Source organism: Chrysoperla carnea, chromosome 2 (genome assembly GCF_905475395.1).
Source record: "Chrysoperla carnea chromosome 2, inChrCarn1.1, whole genome shotgun sequence".
NCBI lineage: Eukaryota > Metazoa > Arthropoda > Insecta > Neuroptera > Chrysopidae > Chrysoperla > Chrysoperla carnea.
Window position 1 is genome coordinate 23,447,223 of NC_058338.1, and position 12,607 is coordinate 23,459,829.

At 28.4% G+C, this 12,607-nt stretch overlaps 1 protein-coding gene across 1 annotated transcript in view; it reads right to left on the reverse strand.

The window, feature by feature from the left end:
- The window catches only part of LOC123293131 (pseudouridine-metabolizing bifunctional protein C1861.05), a 352,323-nt gene that overhangs the window by 315,056 nt on the left and 24,660 nt on the right, over positions 1 to 12,607 (reverse strand). The gene's annotated exons all lie outside the window — the stretch shown is intronic.

Below are 12,607 nucleotides of genomic sequence, written 5' to 3' on the forward strand. Positions count from 1 at the left end.
AAGAGTGGATAATTTTGAAATGAACACACTGTATACATAGTACCTACATACATACATACAAGATACGCGCAGAAAACATAAAAACTCCTTGGCAGTCGAGTAAAAAGTGAAAATTTAAAAATGTACTAAGGAAGAATGATGCTAAACATAATTGAATCTTTTTGTCGACCATATTGTGAAAACTAACCTAGAATATGGAGTTGTCAGTAAATGTATGAATAAACGTTGTCATGTTCGTCTTAATGTATATAAAATTATGTTACAGAGAATATCTGAGTGTTCTACAAGGATCTGTAGATGAAGTTTACTATCCTTAAAATTTTAATATAAACAATGATGTAAACTTAGCAGTCGTATTTATAACTGTTGGGAACTGTTGTCAAACATACCAATTCTCATAAAGCACTTTTCAATTAACAATTTCAAATTAAATATATTTTTAAATTAAGTTTCTAGAATTCTAAGTTGGCAAACACATTCTAAGGTGATTTCAAAAAGGTATTCAATCACATTTAAAATACAAATTTAATAGAATAGAATAGAGGAGAAATAGAAATATAATTGTAAGTGACATCTGGAGTAGCGATCAACTATTAGGTTTGTTGGCCTTTGCGCGGGTGGCTATTAACAATTAAGTTTGAAAGCCATACTCAGTAGAGGCGCTGAAACTCGTATACTACGATTTTTCATTGGCTCTTATGGGCTGCTTCGTTTCTATTCAATACTCTTTGACACTGGCTAAACTACGCGATATTTAGTTTGGGTAATCAAAATTTAACATTTAACCTTTGGTTATCCTATAGAAATCCTCAAAGCCATCTACTTTTCTCACCTTGCTGTACGAAATGAAGCAATTAAGGTTGCAATTTTATGGAACAATATGAGTTTTTATGGAACCCGGCGCAAATTATTTTTAAACAATTAAAATTTACATTTTAGACTACTTTAAGAACTTTTTGTGTCTAATCATTTTTCAATTTTTCTATTAAACGAAAGTTCACGAATTGATCTAGGATATTGGGATAAAATTCGAAATTTATTTCAATTGGAATATATTAGAATAAAGAGAAAGACAGTCTAATTCTTAAGACCGTCCTTTGTGACCTGTTATTTTATATAGATGTTTACGAATTCACGATAAAATTTGACAGTCCGGTCACTTGTAGCCATATTATCAATATCATATCACATTTATTATTCATTACTTATAAGGTATTAACTACAATTTTTTTATATTTTCAGATACAATAATGGTTGCTTCTAGAAATGGTAGAGAAACTACAAAAATCTGCAATCTTCCTGAAATTTTCTAAAATATTGGAAAAACTTTCGAACATACAACCACAATAAAAATTGTAACAAATATGAAATCATCAACCGAATACTTTAATGATATTAAAATCATCAAGGACATCGTACATGTAAATCGACGACGAAGAAGTAACAACATTATTATGATTCAAATATTTCATCCATGTAAAATTTGATGATATTCAACCAATTCCAAAATACCTCCAGCATACAGAGAACTACTGAGTCAGAGAGTACATACATTTCTAAAAATATATGGTAGAGAAGATAGACTAAATATAGGAACGTATTTTAATATCGATATCAACGAACAACAACGACAAATATCGTCTATATATACCAAAATAATATATTCAGTTAGTATTTATTGATTTTCATCTATTATCGAATATTACTTACTAAAAACGTCTATTTAAACCTTGCCTAAATGACCTTGCACAAATTCTAAATTTTTAAGAACCAGGAACTTTAGTTATCCATCTTTTTAAAGCTCCATTAATATTACAAAATACTTTTTCAACCTATCAGAAGGTTTTTTCAATTTTTTTTCTTCAGAATTAATTCAGATATTGTAAGAATTTCTTTCATCACAAGAGTAAAGGTGTGAGCAAAAGAATCTAAATCAAAATCTTCTCAACCTTCCATTTTTATTATACCATGTATATATACGAAAGGTATATTAAGTTTAGTCCCAAGTTTGTAACGCTAAAAAAACCTTGATACCATGAACAAAATTTTGGTATAGGTGTCCATTTCCGGTTGTCTGTCTGTCGTCTGTCTGTCCGTCTGTCATCACGATTACTCAAAAACGAAAAGAGATATCAAGCTGAAATTATAGCGTGCTGAGGACGTAAAAAGTGAGTCAAGTTCGTAAATGAGCAACATAGGTCAATTGGGCCCTGGGTCCGTAGGACCCATCTAGTAAACCGTTAGAGATAAAACAAAAGTTTCAAACGAAAAACATTTTTTCGTAAACATCACTGTTTACCCGTGAGAGCGCAAATTATGCGTAAATTGTATAGTATGTATGTTATGGCTATATCAGTTATATATGTGTGATTTGTATGTATGTGTAATGTGTCAGAGTAATCAACACTGTCTATACATGGTATTTCAACAATTAACTCAATCAATTGTTTGTTTTAACTTGTTTTACAATAAAATAGTGTAGATAATAATATCCAAAATAAAAAGTTTTATTTTAGAATCATAACAGTTAGAACAGAATCACTCATATATAGGTTAAAATTACCATTTTGATAATGATGAAATTATATTTTTAAATTTTGCCAACATTCTGTTAAAAACAATTTCAATGGCTAGTTTGACGAGCATCATTCATACTTTATAATTTGCAGGTGTATACAAAACATTAACTAACTGTATATAATAATATTCTCTAGTTCATCATAAATATGTATAAGCTATGAATGAATGGTATTCCAAGAAATTTCTTATATTTGATGAACATATTCTCGGAAAATTTGTATGCATGTTTACAGATTTAAAAATTTACAGTGAAATTTCAAATGAATTAATTATAACATCAAAATACATAAGCACAGTAAACTAATATTGAATAAGCTCGGAGATAAACGTGTATCTATGTTTGTTAAGTTATTTAACGTAACTTTGTTTCTCAAAATGCAGTAATACTATAAAACAGAGTTTTTAGACATAGAAAAACATTACGCACGAATTGAAGCATTTCTCTTGATCTATTTTGTTCAAATTTCGGGACTTGAATGCATTCAAATGAGTCACTTTCAAATCGTGAAAGCACTATTGAATAATCACATTTTAAGCCATTTTCCAAGCTTGAAAATAAGCTTAAAGATTCTTCAACGAAATAGCAAAAAACAAAACCAATCCAGTATTGGTTTTCCTTCAAAATTGTTGAAAAATAAATTAAGTCAGCATTATGTAAAAAAAAGACCTTCAAATCATGATGTACTTGTTCATCACTAAACAAAAAACTCAAATTTTCCATTTCAAACAATTTTCTGAATAAACTTGTTTCACTAAATAACATGTAAACTTTACAAAATTTAAAAAATCCCCAATAAATTTTTTCGGGTACGGAACCGTAAACTCGTATTTGAAAAGTATCTAAGGACTTTCTCCATTTAATTACCTTTTTCCTTAGAACTTTCTTTAAACTGCACTTGCACTTGAAACATAGCTAAGAACACTCCTCATTAAATTACCTTTCAAATTTTTATTCAGTTTTCTGCAAAAAATTTTGTATAGTTATTGTTTGAGCGCTTTTTTTATCTTCGTTATTGACCACTTCTTTGAGATATTTGAAATGTATCACTGCCTTAAAAAATAAATCTTCAGTATCAAGATTACAACCCATGGATCTTCTAAAACTAAGACTTTCATATAATTGTTTTATGCTGATTTTAATGGGACTCAATTTTTTTCTATTTCTTTGCAGAAATCTCTGATATCAGCCATATTCTAGTGTAATACATAGAATTCGGGATAGAACAATTTTAATGTTCAGTGTATATACAATTAAGTTCGCAAACAAATATAATTAGAATTCAATTTCGAATAGCATTTCGCAAATAATCTCATTTCATTTGAATACATCATTGTTTTAAACTAAGTTTTTAACACACAATTGCACGCCCACATAGTTGTTTATATCTGAATAAATAACAATAGGTGCATGTGTTTAAAACGACAATTTCTAATTAACACACCCTCATTTAGAAAATAATAATTTATTATTGTTTTTCCTTTGAAATACAATAATTCAGTTTTCGGAATTCATTTGCTATTCAAACTGTAAATAATCTATTTTCAGAGAGTGTAATCTTTTAAGGGATGACTAGGAAAGATTTATACCTCAATATTTAAAAATATTTGAGTTTTGGCGGTCAAGTCTTAACTCTTGCAAAGACAAAAGTGGCTATAGATTTCAACTAGTCTTATTTCAATAGTTTATCAGTGCAATCTAGCGACTTCACATTTATCCTCGGAAAAGAATCCATATATGTAAGATCCCACCAATTGATGCAATTTTCACATGATGAAACATTATTTGTAAGTTTATTTACTGTTGAATAACAAACATATTAAGCACAAATCATCCGACAGCTGTCAAACTGACTTCCACTAAAAACGACGTGAGTTATGCGGTGTTTTCGCATCATGCTCACTTAACGCTTAAAATTTTTGTTTTGAAATTTGATGAAACTCGGTAAATGGGGTAATTTTGATCCAAAAAGTATAAAATCAGGTTAATTTAATGATTGGATGCAGAGTTTCTGAGATATCACAATTTAGATCGATTTTAGTCCGTATCTCAAAAACTATTCGACCAGTTTTCAAACGCACCCAATTTTTGTAATTTTTGGGTCAAAATTACCTTATATACTGAGTTTTATCGAAATTGGAGATAAAAAAATTTCTCGAATTTTCGCAATTTTTTTAAGGGGTACCTCAAATTTGATAAAATCGCAAAAAAAAATTTGATTAAACTCAGTGGATGGGGTTATTTTGATCCAAAAATTATAAAAATTAGGTTAATTTAATGATTGGACCTATAGAGAGTTACAATGTAAGCGATTTTCATGGGCAAAACTTCATTTTTTAAAAATAAATCAAATTAATAATCATAAATGAATCAAATATTTTGCCTTTACTTCGTACATGGTTTAGGACCTTACTTCGTATAAGGGTCAATATATGGAGATTTCTATTTCTCGTTTATTGTCGAAGATAAATTAGCTTGACCTGTAAATTATTATTCCTCCTAATAATTACCAGAAATCCTTCGCATCTCCAATTCTCTGTAATACAGATTCGATTGTATGCAAGCAAGATACTCGATTACTAAGTCATAAAGCCTATAAAATGTGTTTTGATAATTGAAAAAAAAAATGAATAATATAGACAACGTGTCTCCAATTGAAATTCAAATGACAAATTATCCTTCGTTATATCCTTCTATTTAATACCATAAAGTAGAATACGAAATAGCAACAAACTTTCACAAGGATAACAAGTTCGAATGACCCAGAAAATAAATATTGTTATTTATTACCAATGAGATGAGATATAGAAGACTAAAAATTAAAACACATATGACTTACTTTTCTACAACATTTAACAGTATAACAACCCATCATGAATTATCTATGATCAACATATTAGGTATACAATAAACAAGAACTGCTGTTATTTCCACAAAAATATTATATAATAAACTTTTTTTTTATAGGAAATATACAAAACTACTAAATCCTTCCTAACTTGATTTATGTATTTTGTAACATTAGTGACGAAAAGAACCTGTACACCGCACTTTTGGCTACATAGGTGAAACTTTGCATATACTTTCTTGAAAATATGAAACGAATATCCACCCGCCATTATCGAATTTTTGTCGATGGAATAACTTAAGTCGAAAGACTTACTTTATTGAAATTGAACATAAACGTACAAAATATCATTTCTGTACATTTAGATCATGGCCAGAAGATTCTATTTTTTAAATTTTGACTTTTTTGAACAGTAAAACAAATCCAAGATCCGTTGTGGAGGGTATGAACACACATATTTCTGGATAAGCTATGGCTCATTTCTAGTAGGCGATCATCTTATTCAACTTGCGTGATGGTCGAAATATGCAGAATCTACGCTTCACATGAAGGAAGTTTAATTTTTCCCATTGTTCGAAAAAAATATATTATGCGAAAAACTGATACCCGCACTTAACTCGAAGTTCAATCAGAGCAGGAGCTCCCACACGGCCTTCATTCGACCCGTCATAGCTATTCCTATAGCCTATTGATTCCATTTTTAAAAATTTGGTGGGCATTTAGAAAAAACGGCTTATATATCGGACAAAGCAAAACAAAAGTCGGGATATCACAAGTAATACCTTCACATTCTCGTGCTTTGTCCGGTTCCATGCTACTTCGCGAAATTATGGAGGAAGCGTTAGTGGTGGTTTTGAATAGGGGTTCTCCATAATGCAGTTTTCAATCGAACACAAAGTGTTTATTCTAGAAACTCAACTTTTATAAATTATATAAAAGGTTCATGATAAAATATCCACAAACAACATCATATCAAATTATAAACTCACAAAAGTTTTTGAAAACATGATGAAACGTGCTTGTTTATGTATCGAAATTCATGGCGAGCACTTTCAACATCTTCGGTGAATTATTGAATGTTCAATAAGTTGTTTTTCATAATATTTACTATTTTTGAAGTGGATACGATTTTGATTACTGTCACTTTGCACAGAGCATGTGACAGGCCAAGCTGTGTAAAACCAGAGGCGACTGAGCATAGTTGCAAAGCGGGGCGTAACCCTTGACAGGACACTGTCGATCAAACTACCACCTTCATTACATGGAGATCTCTGATGATCCCACTTGCAGAACCAGTAGCGAGAACGTTGAGACTTCCGTACATGTTATTTCCACCAGCAGAAAACTACAGAGTGTCAGGCTCAGAATTTTTGAGTCTGAAACCTTGAATTTATCTATTTATCATAGTGGAAGGAATCCCGGCGGAGAAACTGTGAGTGTTAAGCATTTCTCACCCGGGGACATCTCCTCTTCGGGTGAGTGGTTGTTCTGAAGGAAAGAACAGAGGACTCCATGGTCTAAGTGCTAGGGGCCCACTTGCGGTACCCTTCTTATGTTATATCATTACTAATTCTTTTAAATAAAAATTATAATACCTACTAGGCCACTTTGTATTTGGGACAAACTGTATATTTCAATTTACAAAGCTTTCTTCTTATATGGTCGTCATTTTCATTTTGTTGATCATTATCAATTTCTGTTTACGATTCATGATTGTCACAAAAACAACCAATAACAATTGAATTTAGTTAGTTAGCTCACACATACCTACATAACCATTAACATAACAATATATTGTATCTATGTATGCCGTCCATACCTTAGTATTAAACAAAACCCATGAAACTAAAATCTGATCACTATGATTATCCATTAGGGAGTAATAGATAAAGTCCTGTAATAATACTCTTAATGGCATTTGATGAAAATTAACTTTTGTATACGTAACAGTCGGCTGATGCGACTAACAACTGTAAACAGGTATTAAAATAAAATAATCATGTAATTGATGCTTGTTTTTGTAATGCTATTTACACGGAGAACAATTCATATTGAGATACACAATTTAATTCAGTCACTACAATATGAAAAAAAAAAATATTTTTATTATTGCAAAGCAAAAGGTACTTTTGAATCTAAATAGTCTTTTGAATCAATTTTGAGCATAAAAATCCCTTCATTATCTCAAAAACTTTCTAATATAAAATACCCATATTGACTGGTCTATGGTTTGTAAACCGTAAAAATTGTTGGTAAATAAAAATAATTATTTTACCTGTTTTTATACTCTATTTATAAAATATATCAGAGTATATAAGGTTTAGTCCCAAGTTTGTAACGCTTAGAAATATTGATGCTACACAATTTTAGTGTCCATCAAATTACTTAATTAGTCCATTTTTAATCAAAGACTATAAAAAAATTGGGACTTACTTTGTAGATAAATTCAAATAGTAAGTTTATTGACTCTAATTTCAATTAGTAAACTTAACCGATTATATTAAAAGGGTCAAAGAGATCAATTTTTTGGGAGAAATTTGTTTTATTAACATTCGTTTCAAAGTATGAAAAAAGAAAAAGCCAGTCATGGGGAGCGTCGACGGAAGTGAAAACTTTGGCCAATTCTCGATAAATATGGTGGGAGCGCAAATAAATACAATTGAATTGTATAATGTAACTAGTAGACTATCGCGTTATAGACCTCGCTTATCCACCTTTTTGTTCATAATTTTACGGATTTTAATATTTTGATGGGATTTTTTTGAAAAATCGAGGAAAAATTACCATCATTTTATTCCACATAAACCTTTTTGTTTTTTAAAACTCAAATTTATAAAAATAATACAGTACAGATATTCAACACTGTCTATATAGGGTATTTCAACAATTAACTCAGTCAATTTGTTATTTTGATTTTTTTTTATCTTTGTTTGCAGTTTAATATTTGATATTCAATTATAAAATTTTTTAATATGCAATTATTATTAAAAAATGTTCAATTTAATGGCATATGTAACGTATCCAAAAACATGTATAAAAAAACTGATTGTGTTTATCTAGCAATTTAATTTATAATATAGAAGGTGCACCAATTTAATTTATATACAACGTGTTCTGTTATTGACTGTAGAAACCCGGTTTACCAAAATAAACTCATCAAGAGCAACAAAAAAACTATTTTCCAATTTGAATATGGGGCCTAATTTAGGAGATACGGGTATGACAAAAATTGATAAATTTGGTCATTTACTGACTATTGTTCGATAAGCAGTAGCTAATAGTCATGAATGAATCCCAAATTTTACGCAGAAAAAAATTTTCGTTCTGCAAATTCTACATTCTCAATTCCATGGCTTCCATCATGGTAATTTTTGGTGTATTCCTCGACTTGAATTTATATTTCGGATATTTTCGAGGTATAATTAGCAATGAAATGTTTAATTTTCCTTTAAGCAGCATTTAAACTGAAATGAAATGAACTTCAAGATCCGTAGCCAACGTTCTGATTTCTGGTCTATGAATCTTTGAAAAAATAATCCAATATAAAATCAACGAAAATAGTTCAAAATCAACCTCGACCGAGCTTATGTTACCGTCCTATTCAGGTTAAATCAGTTATTTTCCCGGAATCTTTATCGGTCAATATTGTCTTCAGGGAAAATTTTCCTTGCCAAATCGGATGCAGTAAAAATCTTAGACACATAATACTCAAAGTCAAAATAAACGCAAATCCTAAGCAATTCTTAAGTATTATAACTATAATATTACATGTGATTCACATATCATGTTATAGTTATAACACTAAAAATGGTATAACAAATGTAAGGTATTTAGACATATATTTGAAAGTTTATTCCGGCCCTGAATATAATAAACACTACCTTTAACAAAACATATAATCCTATATAAGTCCCAAATATAATTAAATATTAATTTGTATTTTTTTTTTTCATTACAGATAGATAAATGAAGAAACCTTTATCGATCTAACAGCAATGAACAAATATATATAAATATAGGATGAAAACAAGGGATTATAAATATAAATTACTATAACAACAACAACAAGAATATACACAAAAAAAAAAACATTGCAATAAAATTCTGATACAAATAAATAAATACGTCAATCAATAAACAATAAAAATATATCATCAAAAAAAAAATAATCATAATCATAATAATAAAATAAACAAAGGCAAAAAAAAATAAACAGAAATAAATATAATAATAAACTAAAGAAAAAAATAATAATTTCAACAAGACGAACAGTACAAGCAAAACAGAAAATCAGAATGGTCGATTCATATTATTAGGATATAATAATAATAAATAATAATCGATATTATGTGAAAACAGAAACAACCTTTTATTATTTTGAAGTACATTAAACATTTAAAAGGGTATGAAAGTCAAGGGAACACGACGTCGAAGAAAAGAGAATCACTGCGTTTTAAAATATACCCAAACATCGTACTACACAGCAGAACACACATAAAGTTGATATATATATTTATTAAAACTTTCTAACTTGTCGACTGCATATTTATAAAAGACAAAAGCATAAAAGAGTACGTTATATTTACCCAAAACAATAAAATAATAGACCAATGATTTTAGACAAAGAAAATGTGGTTGGGACTTTAAAGTAAATACTGGTGATGTGATTTTCTTTTACATTTATAGAGTGTTCACTGCACATTTGTAGAGTTAAAGATTTTAATTGGTTTTTACTAAAATTTCTAGTTAATTAAATTTATTTTAATAGAGATTTTGTTTGTTTTTTAATTTATAATTTTACAATTGAAAATGATTGTTCTAAACTGTAAATTCAAACGCCAGTGACGTCAACATATCGCTTTAGAAATGCCGCCACACGGAGATGATAAATGATTTATCTCTCAAATTGTTTTCATGGAAACAAGTCAGAAAATGTTAATTTAACTTGATTCCGATTGGCTTCCACCCTGAACAGATACCAAGACGTCATAACCAATCACAAGTCGTGATTCTTTCATTTATATATGAATTTGTGAGAAAAAAAAAATTAATGCAACTTCTTTATTAAGTTTTTCTCAAAACTAACGAAAAATAAGATACCTGATACAATATTTTGTTAAATTTTTAATGGATGAGAGAATATTAGATGGTGTTTTGGAGGCGTCTCCAAATTGCTATTATAAATATGCAAGACGCGCCGTTATGTCAAACAAATCATTCAATTTTTATATAGAGGACCCTTAATAAGCCGCCTTATTTTTCTGAAAGTTATTCCATATCAGCTGATTATATAATATCTGTTAAGGTAATCTATGCAATCAATTCTAAAACAAAATTTATATTGAGACGTGTCTGTCTTCTGTAATTATTCCAAGAGTCGCTTAATGGTTTATACCCGCCAGATGGAACTATTTTTAAAATCCAAAATAAATAACTTTTGATTTTAACAAAAGATAAACAGGAAAGGATAAAAAAGGACGTCCACTATTACAATATCCTTACATGGTGGAAATGCGATCATCACAATTTTTTGAAAACTTAATTGGTTTGGAAAATAGGTCCCAAAAAAAATCTTATAATCTTTTCACCAGTATTTATTTTGAAGTAATCTACAAAAATCAACTAATTATTTTTATGTTATTTTAGTTAAATTTTAGTGAAATAATTCATACTTATTCATGTTACCAGGGAAATGGAATGTAGAATGAAAACGATCAACATATTGTTTCGTCAACTTTATTACAACTTCTTCAGCAACTAACACAGACAATTCATAATGTTCTTTAAAAAACAAAGTGTATTGATATTAATACGAAATCGTAAAAAGTATGACATAATAGTATGTGAAACGTCGAAAAGTAATAACACTTAGAAAAGATTTTATCGGTACCATGATGTAAAAAAAATTAAGTGATCGATTAACAAAAAATAATAAAATATAAAAATCAATAAAAAAAATGTTAGTTTAAAAAATCAATTTTTAAAACTGAGTTATATTTGTTAAGTTTGATTGTCTTGACATTGTTATAAAGTGAATAAAAAAAAACAAATAATAAGAGTAACAAATGTGTGGTATCCGTCGAAAAACGAAAAATTCCAAATATTAAAATAAAAAAATTTTCATTATATGTTCGATGTTCGAAAAAAGATGTGCCATGTTCATAACATTTCAATCTAATTCTATGTTAAAAATTAAAAAAAAAATTATTCCGATAAGAAATAAATAAAAAAATGAACGGTGCCATAAAACATTTTTCAGTGTAGTTGATAATCAAAATTTTCTTAAATCGAAAGATTTCGAACTTTCGTGAAAACAGTTCTCCATTAAAATCATCGTAAAACTATAATATTAGAATAAAAATTTTTATTTTATTATTCATAATTAGAAAATACAAATATAAATAAATAATTATTAGATAACTATGCACAGATAAATAAACCAATTTTTCAAAAATAAGTAGATGTTTTTAATTTTAAAAAATTGACAAATAAAAATTAATTATTATAATTTTTTATTATAATTTCAAAAAGTATATTGCTGAAAACATAAAGGTGCTATCAAAAAAAAATCAAACAAACAAACAAGTATTATACTTAAAAAATAATGTAGGAAAAAAATCACACTTTTGTAAATTTAATCTGTGCAAGACAACTATTTTAAAATAAGTGCATTAAGAATAAAACAATTATTATTAGAAAATTTACAAACTGATTTTAACATTGTAAAAAAAAAAAAAAGAAAAACACGAAGAGAGAGAAGCTTTATGAAAGCTTTTTCTACATGTATAAAAGCTACACACAACATAAACCTCACACCATTACTTGTAGTAGACACTAAAATATATTGGTTTCCGTGATATATATTAATACGCATGCGTCTGATAATGAGGGAGTGTACATGATCAGTTACCTTAAAGCATTGCAAACGAGCGTATCATGAATATAATTTTATTTTGAGGAAAAATGGAAAAAAATTCGTAATAATTTTATTGACGGGTTTTCACAAGTTAGAAAAAAATAATAGAGTGACATTTTAAATATAATTAGAAAATAATTAAAAAACAAAATGTTGTAAAATTTCATATAAAAATACCAAAATAATTTTTATTATTAAATCTAAAGTTTAAAAAAAATAATATGTGGTGTTTTCGAGTAAAGTGATAAAGGAGTTCTTACGAATT